Source organism: Gouania willdenowi, chromosome 11, assembly GCF_900634775.1.
Source record: "Gouania willdenowi chromosome 11, fGouWil2.1, whole genome shotgun sequence".
Taxonomy (NCBI): Eukaryota; Metazoa; Chordata; class Actinopteri; order Blenniiformes; family Gobiesocidae; genus Gouania; species Gouania willdenowi.
Genome location: NC_041054.1, coordinates 14,141,244 through 14,154,719, shown reverse-complemented (window position 1 = coordinate 14,154,719; position 13,476 = coordinate 14,141,244). Strand labels below are relative to the sequence as shown.

At 33.2% G+C, this 13,476-nt stretch overlaps 3 long non-coding RNA genes across 3 annotated transcripts; all 3 read right to left on the bottom strand.

Annotated features, from left to right (window-relative positions):
• Positions 1 to 262: 262 nt before the first annotated feature.
• On the bottom strand, positions 263 to 2,104 carry LOC114471732 (uncharacterized). The gene is made up of 4 exons (XR_003675021.1): positions 2,052 to 2,104; positions 1,735 to 1,809; positions 1,484 to 1,608; positions 263 to 508 (listed from the first exon to the last, which is right to left on the bottom strand). It is a non-coding gene; the product is annotated as an uncharacterized LOC114471732 (long non-coding RNA).
• A 2,647-nt stretch (positions 2,105 to 4,751) lies between these two features.
• On the bottom strand, positions 4,752 to 6,186 carry LOC114472414 (uncharacterized). Its single transcript, XR_003675094.1, has 4 exons — positions 6,053 to 6,186; positions 5,721 to 5,804; positions 5,309 to 5,472; positions 4,752 to 4,921 (listed from the first exon to the last, which is right to left on the bottom strand). It is a non-coding gene; the product is annotated as an uncharacterized LOC114472414 (long non-coding RNA).
• Positions 6,187 to 11,492: 5,306 nt separating this feature from the next.
• Positions 11,493 to 13,033, bottom strand: LOC114472655 (uncharacterized). The gene is made up of 4 exons (XR_003675166.1): positions 12,944 to 13,033; positions 12,612 to 12,695; positions 12,234 to 12,364; positions 11,493 to 11,648 (listed from the first exon to the last, which is right to left on the bottom strand). It is a non-coding gene; the product is annotated as an uncharacterized LOC114472655 (long non-coding RNA).
• Between the last annotated feature and the right edge of the window lie 443 nt (positions 13,034 to 13,476).

Genomic DNA, 13,476 nt, shown 5'->3' with positions numbered 1-13,476 from the left:
AAAAAAAGCCAGCGGGTTGCTAAATGGATCGATGGATATTAAATACATTTGTACAGCAGGATAGAAAGGTAGAAGAAAATAATATTACAAAACAGGAAGGGAAGAAAAGAAAATATGCAGGTTTTAATATGTGTGTTTTGTTAGAATATTAGTCCTCTGCCTTTAGCAATGCACTCAGTGAGAAATAGAAAAAAAAGATGAACTCAGTCTAAGGTTATGGAGCGCTGTTGTAAAAGAGAAAAATTAGCAGTGGAAAAATGGACAGAATTAGAAAATGACATTTATGCTGAGCTAGTGTCAGAGGGTACAGACTGAATGGATGGATAGGGATGCCCGTGTAATTGTTGCATCACAATGCAGCGTACTGCATAAAAACTATAACTTCTGCCTATAAGTGTGATTCCTGCCAGCGACACTGATTTATGGACTGTCAGTGAAAAACTCACCTGATTGTCATTGTGCAGTAAGTTAATAGGTTACTTCTAGTTGTGATGCTTGGACTGGGATCCTAAAAGCATAAAATACAGAAAATTGTATTCAGTGAAAGTATTAAAATAACTTTAAGTGATTTTTGATTTGGAATGCATAATAATAGTTATTGAAAAGCAAACATCTTTTCACAATCTTTCTTTTTAGAAGTGTTGTATCTTGGTAATGATTCAGGGGCCACATGCAGAACTTGGTTCATTTGTCTTTACTGAACTCTCATACAATGGTCAACTTTTGAATGGTCAACATTTCTATCAGTGTCATGTTGGTCCATCCTCTGCTAGACTCCTACATTACGTACTGCAGGGAATATCAATCATAAGCAAGAAAATACTGTATTAACACAAATGATAATCTGCTATACTACCAATAAGGAAGAGGTGTTAAAAAAAGATTTGACAAACAAATAAACTTAGCCTTCACAGTTTGTAAATACATTTATTTTAGTTAATTTTCAAAAAAAATCTTGGTTTTAAGCTTGTATTTAGGCTCAAAAGTTGTTTTGTGCTAAAAATATTTTCTATAGGCACTTTTCAGGATAAAAAAAAAGCTTCATGAGGCTTACTAGTGATTATATTTAATAGATTATTGATTCAAAGAATTATTGTTATGGTAGGCTGTTGTATAGGGGCGGGACGATACACTGAGTTCACGATATAATTTGATAAATGATAATACTGGATTGTGATAACGGTACGATACGGCATATTCGGAAAGGAAAAAAGACCCAGAAAAATTGCAGTTGAAAAAACAACCATGCTTTTATTTTTACTTTAACTCTGTACATATTTATATACTAAATTTGGGTATGACTTTTCATCTCAATAGGTGTATAAATACCACTTGTACCCTTGATGTTACATTTTGTGAGGTTTTGATATTGCTATATCTTGTCCCTATACTTTACTGTGGTAATCGTAATCATAAGGGATGATCGTATAGGAGAGTCAGAATTTGAAACCCTTTTTTTTCAATTTTTTTTTTTAACCCTTACCATTTTGGCTCATTCCATAGGCAACAGCTCCTGTTACTGCAATGGTAGCCAAAGCTACAGTGGTTGACACTGACAAATCCTTCATACCCACATTCACTACAGGTGTAGATATATTCACCTCTCTCCTGAAATAAAGATATCACAAACACAAAGGTAAAGTCATCATAGAGCCTACGACAAAAACCTGTTTTGTAGAACACCTCAAAAACAAAATGAAAATACAAATGAGAAAATTTAAATGTAACACTTACACATGCACACCCCAATTTGAAGTAACATTCCTTTCTGGTGTAGATATACCCCTGGTTTGGAGGCTTTTACTTTTTCTAATTTCAAAATGTGTTACACACACGCACACACACACACACACACACACACACACACACACACACACACACACACACACACACACACACACACACACACACACACACACACACACACACACACACACACACACACACACACACACACACACACACACACACACAATTGTTAACATCTCCTATTTTAATGCTATTATTTGTATTATTATAAATGAGGTCAACCCACCAGCAATTTAACTTACCCTGTCTCCATGTCTGAGATGATATGTTTCCTGGAATACTAGTCTTCTGGTTTTGTTGAACTTATTTGTTTAAGGCAGTGCACACACACCCAGATGTGACCTAATGGAGGAAGTGACCTTATTCCTGAAAGTGACCCCCATTTATTGTAAGTGGACATCATATTTTACCTTTAGATACGTTTGATCTTAAACTTTGGATTTGTAAGAATTGAATTGAACCCAGACTGGTGGTTTTCTAGAAGGTTAATAAAACATATCTAACATTACAATAACATATGTTTTAAAATGAAATGTTTCCTGGACATGAAAATAAACTATGCAGCTCTCAACAGTGGTTACTCAATTTTATATAAACCAAGTAAATTAATTAAATTAAAGGCAGCACATACCAAGTGCTTGGGCTTGTTAAAGCTAATGTACATTTTACATTTTAGATTTGGAAAAGTACAGTTTTTCTGGCTGTTTCTCACTCAAAAAAAAAGAAAAGAAGCATAGTAACAGGACAGGTTTGTCTGCATATCTTTCATTTACTTCTGTTTTGTCATTCATGATGTTTTGTTATTGCTACAGTTTTGTTTCTGTGTGCACTGCTGGCATCACTACTATGGCCATTATGTCCTATTTCTGTTTATTTGACAAGTCTACACCATCACTCAGGCTGAGGAAGATAAAGGAGTTCCATGTTCCTGTCTGATATTAATTCACTATATTTGTATAGCCTACATTCAGTCTTCATCAAAGTTATTATAGCAAACGTGCACATGCATTAAAATTGGTGCAAATTGAGTTGGTGACCTTGGCAGACTTAAAAAAGATTTTATATTTAATTAGCTGTTAAGTCTACATTCTTGTACAATGTCAATGTTATTAAGCTGAGAACTTTTCTTAATAAAACTTTTTAAATACATTTTGTGCAGTTGCTTTCAGTTTCAATATTACTATTATAAAAGCATGATTGGAATGTGGAGTGACCACATTGAACAACAACACAATCAAGTGTATAAGGCTTATAAGGTCATGATATAAAACATTATCTTCAGAAATACAAATATTAATTTCCTATCTTCTTTTTGAAAACTCTCCTGTAAATCCTCATCTAGACAACATAACTGCACTTTAGTCAGTTAAAAATATGGTAAAAAGGGTGTTGTTTACACAACATTTACTACCTAAAGTTACTATGGGCTGAAATTCAGTTTGACCTCTTAACACAATAGTAATAACAACAGCTATAGCAACAGTAATACCAACACATTTTGTAATAACTTGACAAAATACAATATGTTGTCCTTCATGGTGTTTTAACACACATTTTATAATATGTGTATTTTATAAACTCTGCCATATGCTAATACATGTAGTGCATTTAGATTTTTTTTTCTTCAAAAAAATTATTTGTAGTCATTAGAAAACAAATGTAAGGGATACTTGAAATAAAAGAGTATTGATTGTTTTTTAATCTGTAATCACCCCAATTTGTCAGACAAAATGTGTGAAAATGTATTACACATTGTGTTCAGGATATCCATTATTATAGAAGTTGTTAAAAAAATCATGTAAAAAAACATAATAATAATAATTAGGTAGCACTTTATAATACAGCCCATGTCTTACAGGATAACTCCCTTACATGATGGAAAGTTGTTATATAATTACAGACCAAAGTGGTTTTCAAAGCCTCAATGAAAATATCCAGCAGAAAAGTCTTTGGTAAGTATTTTCTTTATGTTTGGGCTAAAAACAAAAAGAATATTAAATGTTATCAGCTCTTAATATATTACTTTAATACACTCTCATGGCTTGTTTTCTTATAACAAAACACTTTTGGTTTCATTTTTACCCATGAATGAAATGAACCTATAATTAAGTAAGTTTTAGCTGATGGGGGAAGGATTCTATTGTGTTCATGCACGTATGCATAGTCAGGGTTTAGCAATTTAAGAGATCCAACTTAGTCCTCATAATTCTCCTTCTGTATTAATGGATAAGACGTCACTGTTTTTATCTTGTTAATGAAATCTGTGCTAAAAAGCAGTTCCTGGTAAAAGCAATGAGCAAGATGATCTTTAGGTATCAGAACTAAGGTGAACTAAAATGTATTCCTGCAAATATTTAATCACTTTTAGAGCACACTGGATGAGACAAACTGAAACACTGTGTTACTCCTCCCCATGTTACTAAATGTAGTTTTAAACGTATGTGTTGCATTAAACAAAAACACTTGTTCTATTAGAAAGACAATAAAAACACATTTTCCATGATTTTTATTTAATCAGTACCAAACATGGTTTCAATCATAGAGGAACACCTTTGAAAAAAGTGATAGAATTTTTGCAATATTTTCTTGATTATTCTACTTTTTGGGGATTTATGATTATGAAAGAAAAAATCCACATATTATGACTGCAGTAAATCAGAGAATAATAAAACGTGTGGCATTAATAAACTTAAGAGCTAGAAACAAGATTGACCACAAGCAAGGCAAGACAAATGTATTTGTACAGCACATTTCATAGGCAATTCAATGTGCTTTACATGATTAAAAAGTACAACAGAAAACATTTAACAGTTTATAAATCAGCAGTAAAAACATTAAATCATCAATAATATGATTAAAAATCTCCCTCTCAGTCATACAGAGAAAAAGAGAGCCTTTAACTTGGATTTAAAAATGTTCATAGTTTTTTTTTTTTTTTTTTTTTCAATATCAGATGTACACATAACGCTTCAATAGTAGAACGTTCCCTTTTGGTGGAGTAGGCTAACAGCATCATAATCAATACACCACACCATAGATCTTGCTTTTGCCACGTCGTGCAGGGACCAGGACACACAGGGCGTCTAATCCTGGTGGATTTTTGACCACAACCCTGGTGGAATACAGGTGATTTATTAAATGTATTATAATCAGTAAATTGGGTATGTTTTATTAAGCGTATCATTAGACTAGGATGACTTTACTATGGTGAAACTGATAGCTATATATGTGGGAAGTTAGGACATGCCATTTTAATGATATAGCAGCAGCATATAGCAGTAGTATATTCATGATATGGAGTGTGTTTTATGTCTATGCTTTTTAATCGTCACAGAAAATGTTTTACTAAAACTCTTCATCATCCTGTAGATACAGTATATGTTATGTTGGATTCTTCCATATAACCAGCCTTTGAATTAATATGCACAGTGTTCTAATCCAACAACTTTAAAAAGACGTTCCATGTCATAATGTTTGATGAGGTTGTTCAAATACTTACAGCTGACGAAGCTTGTGATACCAGAGACGATCCAACCAATTGCAGCTGTCAACCAATTAAATAGGAAGCAAAAGCCAGTCATAATGCCATCCCAAACCTTTTGAATAAAGGCTATAAAACCAAAGGATTTAGTAGTTCCTTCATAGTAATGCAAAGCACTTCTCCTGAAACAAAAAAGGGGAGACAATTTACAAATGTACTTAGTGTATACCATATCATAGGTAAATAAAGCTCACAGTCCTTAATGATACATAACATTCACAGGAAAGATATATTTCCTTTGTAAAATGTACCTCAGTCACATGCACCATGACTGATTTCACTCAATAATTATCAACCATTGTCTTCTTTCATAATTCATACACCTGAAATCTATTTTATAGAACAGAGCAATCAATGTAAAGTCACTTACATTGCTGTCTTTATTTCCTCTCCCTTATTGACATCAATACCACGGGATGCAGTATACTCCTCACAGAAATCGAACATTTTTTTCCTGAAACAAAAAAGGGGAGACAATTTACAAATGTACTTAGTGTATACCATATCATAGGTAAATAAAGCTCACAGTCCTTAATGATACATAACATTCACAGGAAACATACATTTCCCTTATAAAATGTACCTCAGTCACATGGACCATGACTGATTTCACTCAATAATAATCAACCTTTGTCTTCTTTCATAATTCATACACCTGAAATCTATTTTGTAGAACAGAGCAATTAATGTAAAGTCACTTACGTTGTAGTCTCCATCATGTCTTCAGAAATCTGTACCACCTGCTGTCACTGATGCCACTGCTGATGTTTAAGCTTGTGTTCTCACGACACAATTTAATACAATAGTTTATCGGGGCGGATGATTCTTTTGCTTTTGTTTTCATACACACACACACACACACACACACACACACACACACACACACACACACACACACACACACACACACACACACACACACACACACACACACACACACGCACGCACACGCACACGCACACGCACACACACACACACAGAGCCCAAGTTTTGAATCTGTGTTGACTGCTGGCATCACTACTATGGCCATTATGTCCTAAGTCTACACCATCACTCAGGCTGAGGAAGATAAAGGAGTTCCATGTTCCTGTCTGATATTATTTCACTATTTTTGTATTGCCTACATTTAGTCTTTATCAAAGTTATTATAGCAAACGTGCACAGGCGTTAATATTGGTGCAAATTGAGTTAACAATTGTGAGATGGTGACCTTGACAGACTTTAAAAAGTATTGATATTTAATTAAACATAGTCCTACATTATATACAGTGACATGAGAAAGAGGGGGGAAGCTTAGGATGAAAAACATACTCTGTTGTGTTCATTCATTCATTCATTCATCTTCTGATGCAGGGGGGGCTGGTGCCCATCTCCAGCTCTCATTGGGCGTTAGGCTACAGATGTTCATTGCTCAGTGGGTTCTGTTATTGGTCAGCTGTTAAGTCTACATTCTTGTACAATGTCAATGTTATTAAGCTGAGAACTTTTCTTAATAAAACTTTTTAAATACATTTTGTGCAGTTGCTTTCAGTTTCAATATTACTATTATAAAAGCATGATTGAAATGTGGAGTGACCACATTGAACAACAACACAATCAGGTGTATAAGGCTTATAAGGTCATGATATAAAACATTATCTACAGAAATACAAATATTTATTTCATATCTTCTTTTTGGAAACTCTCCTGTAAAGCCTGAGCTGTAAATCCTCATCTAGACAACATAACTGCACTTTAGTCAGTTAAAAATATGGTAAAAAGGGTGTTGTTTACACAACATTTACTACCTAAAGTTACTATGGGCTGAAATTCAGTTTGACCTCTTAACACAATAGTAATAACAACAGCTATAGCAACAGTAATACCAACACATTTTGTAATAACTTGACAAAATACAATATTTTGTCCTTCATGGTGTTTTAAAACACACATTTTATAATATGTGTATTTTATTAACTCTGCAATTTGCTAATACATGTAGTGCATTTAGATTTTTTTCTTCAAAAAAATTATTTGTAGTCATTAGAAAACAAATGTAAGGGATACTTGAAATAAAAGAGTATTGATTGTTTTTTATTCTGTAATCACCCCAATTTGTCAGACAAAATGTGTGAAAATGTATTACACATTGTGTTCAGGATATCCATTATTATAGAAGTTGTTAAAAAATCATGTAAAAAAACTTTATAATACAGCCCATGTCTTACGTGATAACTCCCTTACATGATGGAAAGTTGTTATATAATTACGGACCAAAGTGGTTTTCAAAGCCTCAATGAAAATATCCAGCAGAAAAGTCTCTGGTAAGTATTTTTTTATGTTTGGGCTAAAAACAAAAAGAATATTAAATGTTATCAGCTCTTAATATATTACAATAATACACTCTCATGGCTTGTTTTCTTATAACAAAACACTTTTGGTTTCATTTTTACCCATTAATTAAATAAACCTATAATTAAGTAAGTAAACTTTCCTGTTTTAGCTGATGGGGGGGAATGATTCTATTGTGTTCATGCACGTATGCATAGTCAGGGTTTAGCATAACAACTCGATTATCAGATTAGGTGCATTTATTCTCAAAATAGATAGGCCGCACGTCTGATCATCATTGATCATCAGATCATTTCAATGGACGTCAGAGTTCCCAATCCCTAAAGTAGTATGTGTAAGTGATATTACTGTATACTAAAGAAAACTGGAGAGAAAAAAAGCAGAATTCTCAGAGATGTGGATAAACTTTCAGTACTAGATCAAACTCTGTAGCAATTTTAAGAGATCCAACGTAGTCCTCATAATTCTCCTTCTGTATTAATGGATAAGACTTCACTGTTTTTATCTTGTTAATGAAATCTGTGCTAAAAAGCAGTTTCTTGTAAAAGCAATGAGCAAGATGATCTTTAGGTATCAGAACTAAGGCAAACTAAAATGTATTCCTGCAAATATTTAATTACTTTTAGAGCACACTGGATGAGACAAACTGAAACACTGTGTTACTCCTCCCCATGTTAGTAAATGTAGTTTTAAACGTATGTGTTGCATTAAACAAAAACACTTGTTCTAGACAATAATAACACATTTTCTATGATTTTATTTAATCAGTAGCCATCATGGTATAAATTAAACTATAAAATAAACTATGCAGCTCTCAACAGTGGGTTTTCAATTTTATATAAACCAAGTAAATTAATGAAATTAAAGGCAGCACATACCAAGTGCTTGGGCTTGTTAAAGCTAATGTACATCTTACGTTTTAGATTTAGAAAGGTACAGTTTTTCTGGCTGTTTCTCACTCAAAATAAAGTTTAGTAACAGGACAGGTTTGTCTGCATATCTTTAATTTACATCTGTTTTATCATTCATGATGATTTGTTTTTGCTACTGTAAGGTTTTTATTACTTCTACCTTTCCAGTTATTTAATGATCAGCTTCAATGACGGATGACAGGATTATTTCTATTTATCTTGTATTCTAAGTTAGTCACAAGTAAAGTCTTACAACCAACCAGTCCCTACACACACACAGGCAGTAGGAAGCTGGGAGGATTCTGGGCCGAGGACAGAATGCTACTCTCCATGCTACCAGTTAACAGGCTGTAGGAAGACTCAATACCAACTTCAAGCAGTACAAATAACTTCTTGGGTTTTTCACCTCCAAACCCCAGCATGTTGCTGGTGATTGGCTGACTGATGTTTACTCATGCCCTTTGGCTTATCATCATGTAACTCAAGGTGTCAATACAGGGGAACGATGGAATATCACATTTCTCATGTGATACTCAGGAGTCAGGACTGGGACCTAATGTCCCTAAAAATCCCTCACTACAGTTTGGCTCTGTGTTGACTGCTGGCATCACTACTATGGCCATTATGTCCTAAGTCTACACCATCACTCAGGCTGAGGAAGATAAAGGAGTTCCATGTTCCTGCCTGATATTATTTCACTATTTTTGTATTGCCTACATTTAGTCTTTATCAAAGTTATTATAGCAAACGTGCACAGGCGTTAATATTGGTGCAAATTGAGTTAACAATTGTGAGATGGTGACCTTGGCAGACTTAAAAAAGTATTCATTTTTAATTAAACATAGGCCTACTTGATAATACAGTGCCATGAGAGAGAGAGAGAGAGAAGCTTAGGATGAAAAACATACTCTGTTGTGTTCATTCATTCATTTATTCATCTTCTGATGCAGGGGGGGCTGGTGCCCATCTCCAGCTCTCATTGGGCGTTAGGCTACAGATGTTCATTGCTCAGTGGGTTCTGTTATTGGTCAGCTGTTAAGTCTACATTCTTGTACAATGTCAATGTTATTAAGCTGAGAACTTTTCTTAATAAAACTTTTTAAATACATTTTGTGCAGTTGCTTTCAGTTTCAATATTACTATTATAAAAGCATGATTGAAATGTGGAGTGACCACATTGAACAACAACACAATCAGGTGTATAAGGCTTATAAGGTCATGATATAAAACATTATCTACAGAAATACAAATATTTATTTCATATCTTCTTTTTGGAAACTCTCCTGTAAAGCCTGAGCTGTAAATCCTCATCTAGACAACATAACTGCACTTTAGTCAGTTAAAAATATGGTAAAAAGGGTGTTGTTTACACAACATTTACTACCTAAAGTTACTATGGGCTGAAATTCAGTTTGACCTCTTAACACAATAGTAATAACAACAGCTATAGCAACAGTAATACCAACACATTTTGTAATAACTTGACAAAATACAATATTTTGTCCTTCATGGTGTTTTAAAACACACATTTTATAATATGTGTATTTTATTAACTCTGCAATTTGCTAATACATGTAGTGCATTTAGATTTTTTTTTTCTTCAAAAAAATTATTTGTAGTCATTAGAAAACAAATGTAAGAGATACTTGAAATAAAAGAGTATTGATTGTTTTTTATTCTGTAATCACCCCAATTTGTCAGACAAAATGTGTGAAAATGTATTACACATTGTGTTCAGGATATCCATTATTATACAAGTTGTTAAAAAATCATGTAAAAAAAAAAAAAAAATTAGGTAGCACTTTATAATACAGCCCATGTCTTACAGGATAACTCCCTTACATGATGGAAAGTTGTTATATAATTACGGACCAAAGTGGTTTTCAAAGCCTCAATGAAAATATCCAGCAGAAAAGTCTCTGGTAAGTATTTTCTTTATGTTTGGGCTAAAAACAAAAATAATATTAAATGTTATCAGCTCTTAATATATTACTATAATACACTCTCATGGCTTGTTTTCTTATAACAAAACACTTTTGGTTTCATTTTTACCCATGAATTAAATGAACCTATAATTAAGTAAGTTTTAGCTGATGGGGGAAGGATTCTATTGTGTTCATGCACGTATGCATAGTCAGGGTTTAGCAATTTAAGAGATCCAACTTAGTCCTCATAATTCTCCTTCTGTATTAATGGATAAGACGTCACTGTTTTTATCTTGTTAATGAAATCTGTGCTAAAAAGCAGTTCCTGGTAAAAGCAATGAGCAAGATGATCTTTAGGTATCAGAACTAAGGCAAACTAAAATGTGTTCCTGCAAATATTTAATTACTTTTAGAGCACACTGGATGAGACAAACTGAAACACTGTGTTACTCCTCCCCATGTTAGTAAATGTAGTTTTAAATGTATGTGTTGCATTAAACAAAAACACTTGTTCTATTAGAAAGACAATAATAACACATTTTCCATGATTTTTATTTAATCAGTAGCCAACATGGTTTCAATCATAGAGGAACAACTTTGAAAAAAGTGATACATTTTTGCAATATTTTCTTGATTATTCTACTTTTTGGGGATTTATGATTATGAAAGAAAAAATCCACATATTATGACTGCAGTAAATCAGAGAATAATAAAACGTGTATGGTAGCATTCATAAACTTAATAGCACATTTCATAGGCAATTCAATATGCTTTACATGATTAAAAAGTACAACAGAAAACATTTAACAGTTTATAAATCAGCATTAAAAACATTAAATCATCAATAATATGATTAAAAATCATATTATTATAATAATCATACAGAGAAAAAGAGGGCCTTTAACTTGGATTTAAAAATGTTCACATGGGGGTATTTCCACAGTTTTTAGTTTTTTTTTTTTTCAATATCAGATGTACACATAACGCTTCAATAGTAGAACGTTCCCTTTTGGTGGAGTAGGCTAACAGCATCATAATCAATACACCACACCATAGATCTTGCTTTTGCCACGTCGTGCAGGAACCAGGACACACAGGGCGTCTAATCCTGGTGGATATTTGGCCTCCACCCTGGTGTAATACAGATGATTTATTAAATGTATTATAATCAGTAAATTGGGTATGTTTTATTAAGCGTATCATTAGACTAGGATGACTTTACTATGATGAAACTGATAGCTATATATGTGGGAAGTTAGGACATGTCATTTTAATGATATAGCAGCAGTAGTATAATGAGACAAATTTTAATATCAGAGTCGTCAGGAACTAGAAAAAAAACTAAAATGATTCTGATGATTGAAATATAACTTGAACTAAATTAAATCTTAAAAGAAAATAAGAATAAAAATAACACTAAATTGAACAAGTGTAAATAATAAGTAGTAGGTTATGTATTTCTTAAGTCAAGTTTTTAAAAATCTATTATTCAATTGATAAACTTCAGTTTTGAATATGATCTGGGGTGTGTTTTATGTCTATGCTTTTTAATTGTCACAGAAAATGATTTACTAAAACTCTTGTAGATATACAGTATGTTATGTTGGATTCTTCCATATAACCAACCTTTGAATTAATATGCACAGTGTTCTAATCCAACAACTTTAAAAAGACGTTCCATGTCATAATGTTTGATGAGGTTGTTCAAATACTTACAGCTGAAGAGGCTTGTGATACCAGAGAAGATCTTGCGTAAGCCAGTCTTTATGCCATCCCAAACCGTTTTAATAAAGGCTTTAAAACTGAAGGATATAGTAGTTTCTTCACAACTAAGCAAAGGCTCTTTCCTGAAAAAAAAGGGGAGACAATTTACAATTTGTACTTAGTGTATACCATATCATAGGTAAATAAAGCTCAAAAGCCTTAATGATACATAACACTCACAGGAAAGATACATTTCCTTTGTAAAATGTACCTCAGTCACATGGACCATGACTGATTTCACTCAATATTTATCAACCATTGTCTTCTTTCATAATTCATACACCTGAAATCTATTTTATAGAACAGAGTAATCAATGTAAAGTCACTTACATAGTCATCTTTTTTTCCTCTCCGTTAGGGACATCAGAACCAAGTTTTACAGTGATTTTTTCAGAACTAAATTGAACATTTTTCCTGTAACAAAAAAGGGGAGACAATTTACAAATGTACTTAGTGTATACCATATCATAGGTAAACATAGCTCACAGTCCTTAATGATACATAACATTCACAGGAAAGATACATTTCCCTTATAAAATGTACCTCAGTCACATGGACCATGACTGATTTCAAGCAATAATTATCAACCTTTGTCTTATTTCATAATTCATACACCTGAAATCTATTTTGTAGAACAGAGCAATCAATGTAAAGTGACTTACAGTATAATCTCTATCATGTCTTCAGAAATCTGTACCACCTGCTGTCACTGATGCCACTGCTGATGTTTAAGCTTGTGTTCTCACAACACAATTTAAGACAATAGTTTATAGGGGCGGAAGATTCTTTTGCTTTTGTTTTCATACATACACACACACACACACACACACACACACACACACACACACACACACACACACACACACAATTGTTAAAACCACCTATTTTAATGCTATTATTTCAGAATCAGAATCAGAATCATCTTTATTGTGTTCTCACGACACAATTTAAAACAATAGTTTTTAAGGGCGAATGATTCTTTTGCTTTTTTTTTTCACACACGCACACACACAGCCAAAGTTTTGAATCTGTGTGCACTGCAGGCATCACCATGTATGCCATTAGGCGGTCGGATTGAGGGCGGACGTGGTAACCATGCTGTCGTGTTCCTATATTTGTAAATCTGATTATGAAAAAGTCCCTCATTACTGCAAGTCTTTTGACTGTGGAAAACCCCTAGTGTAAAATAGCCATT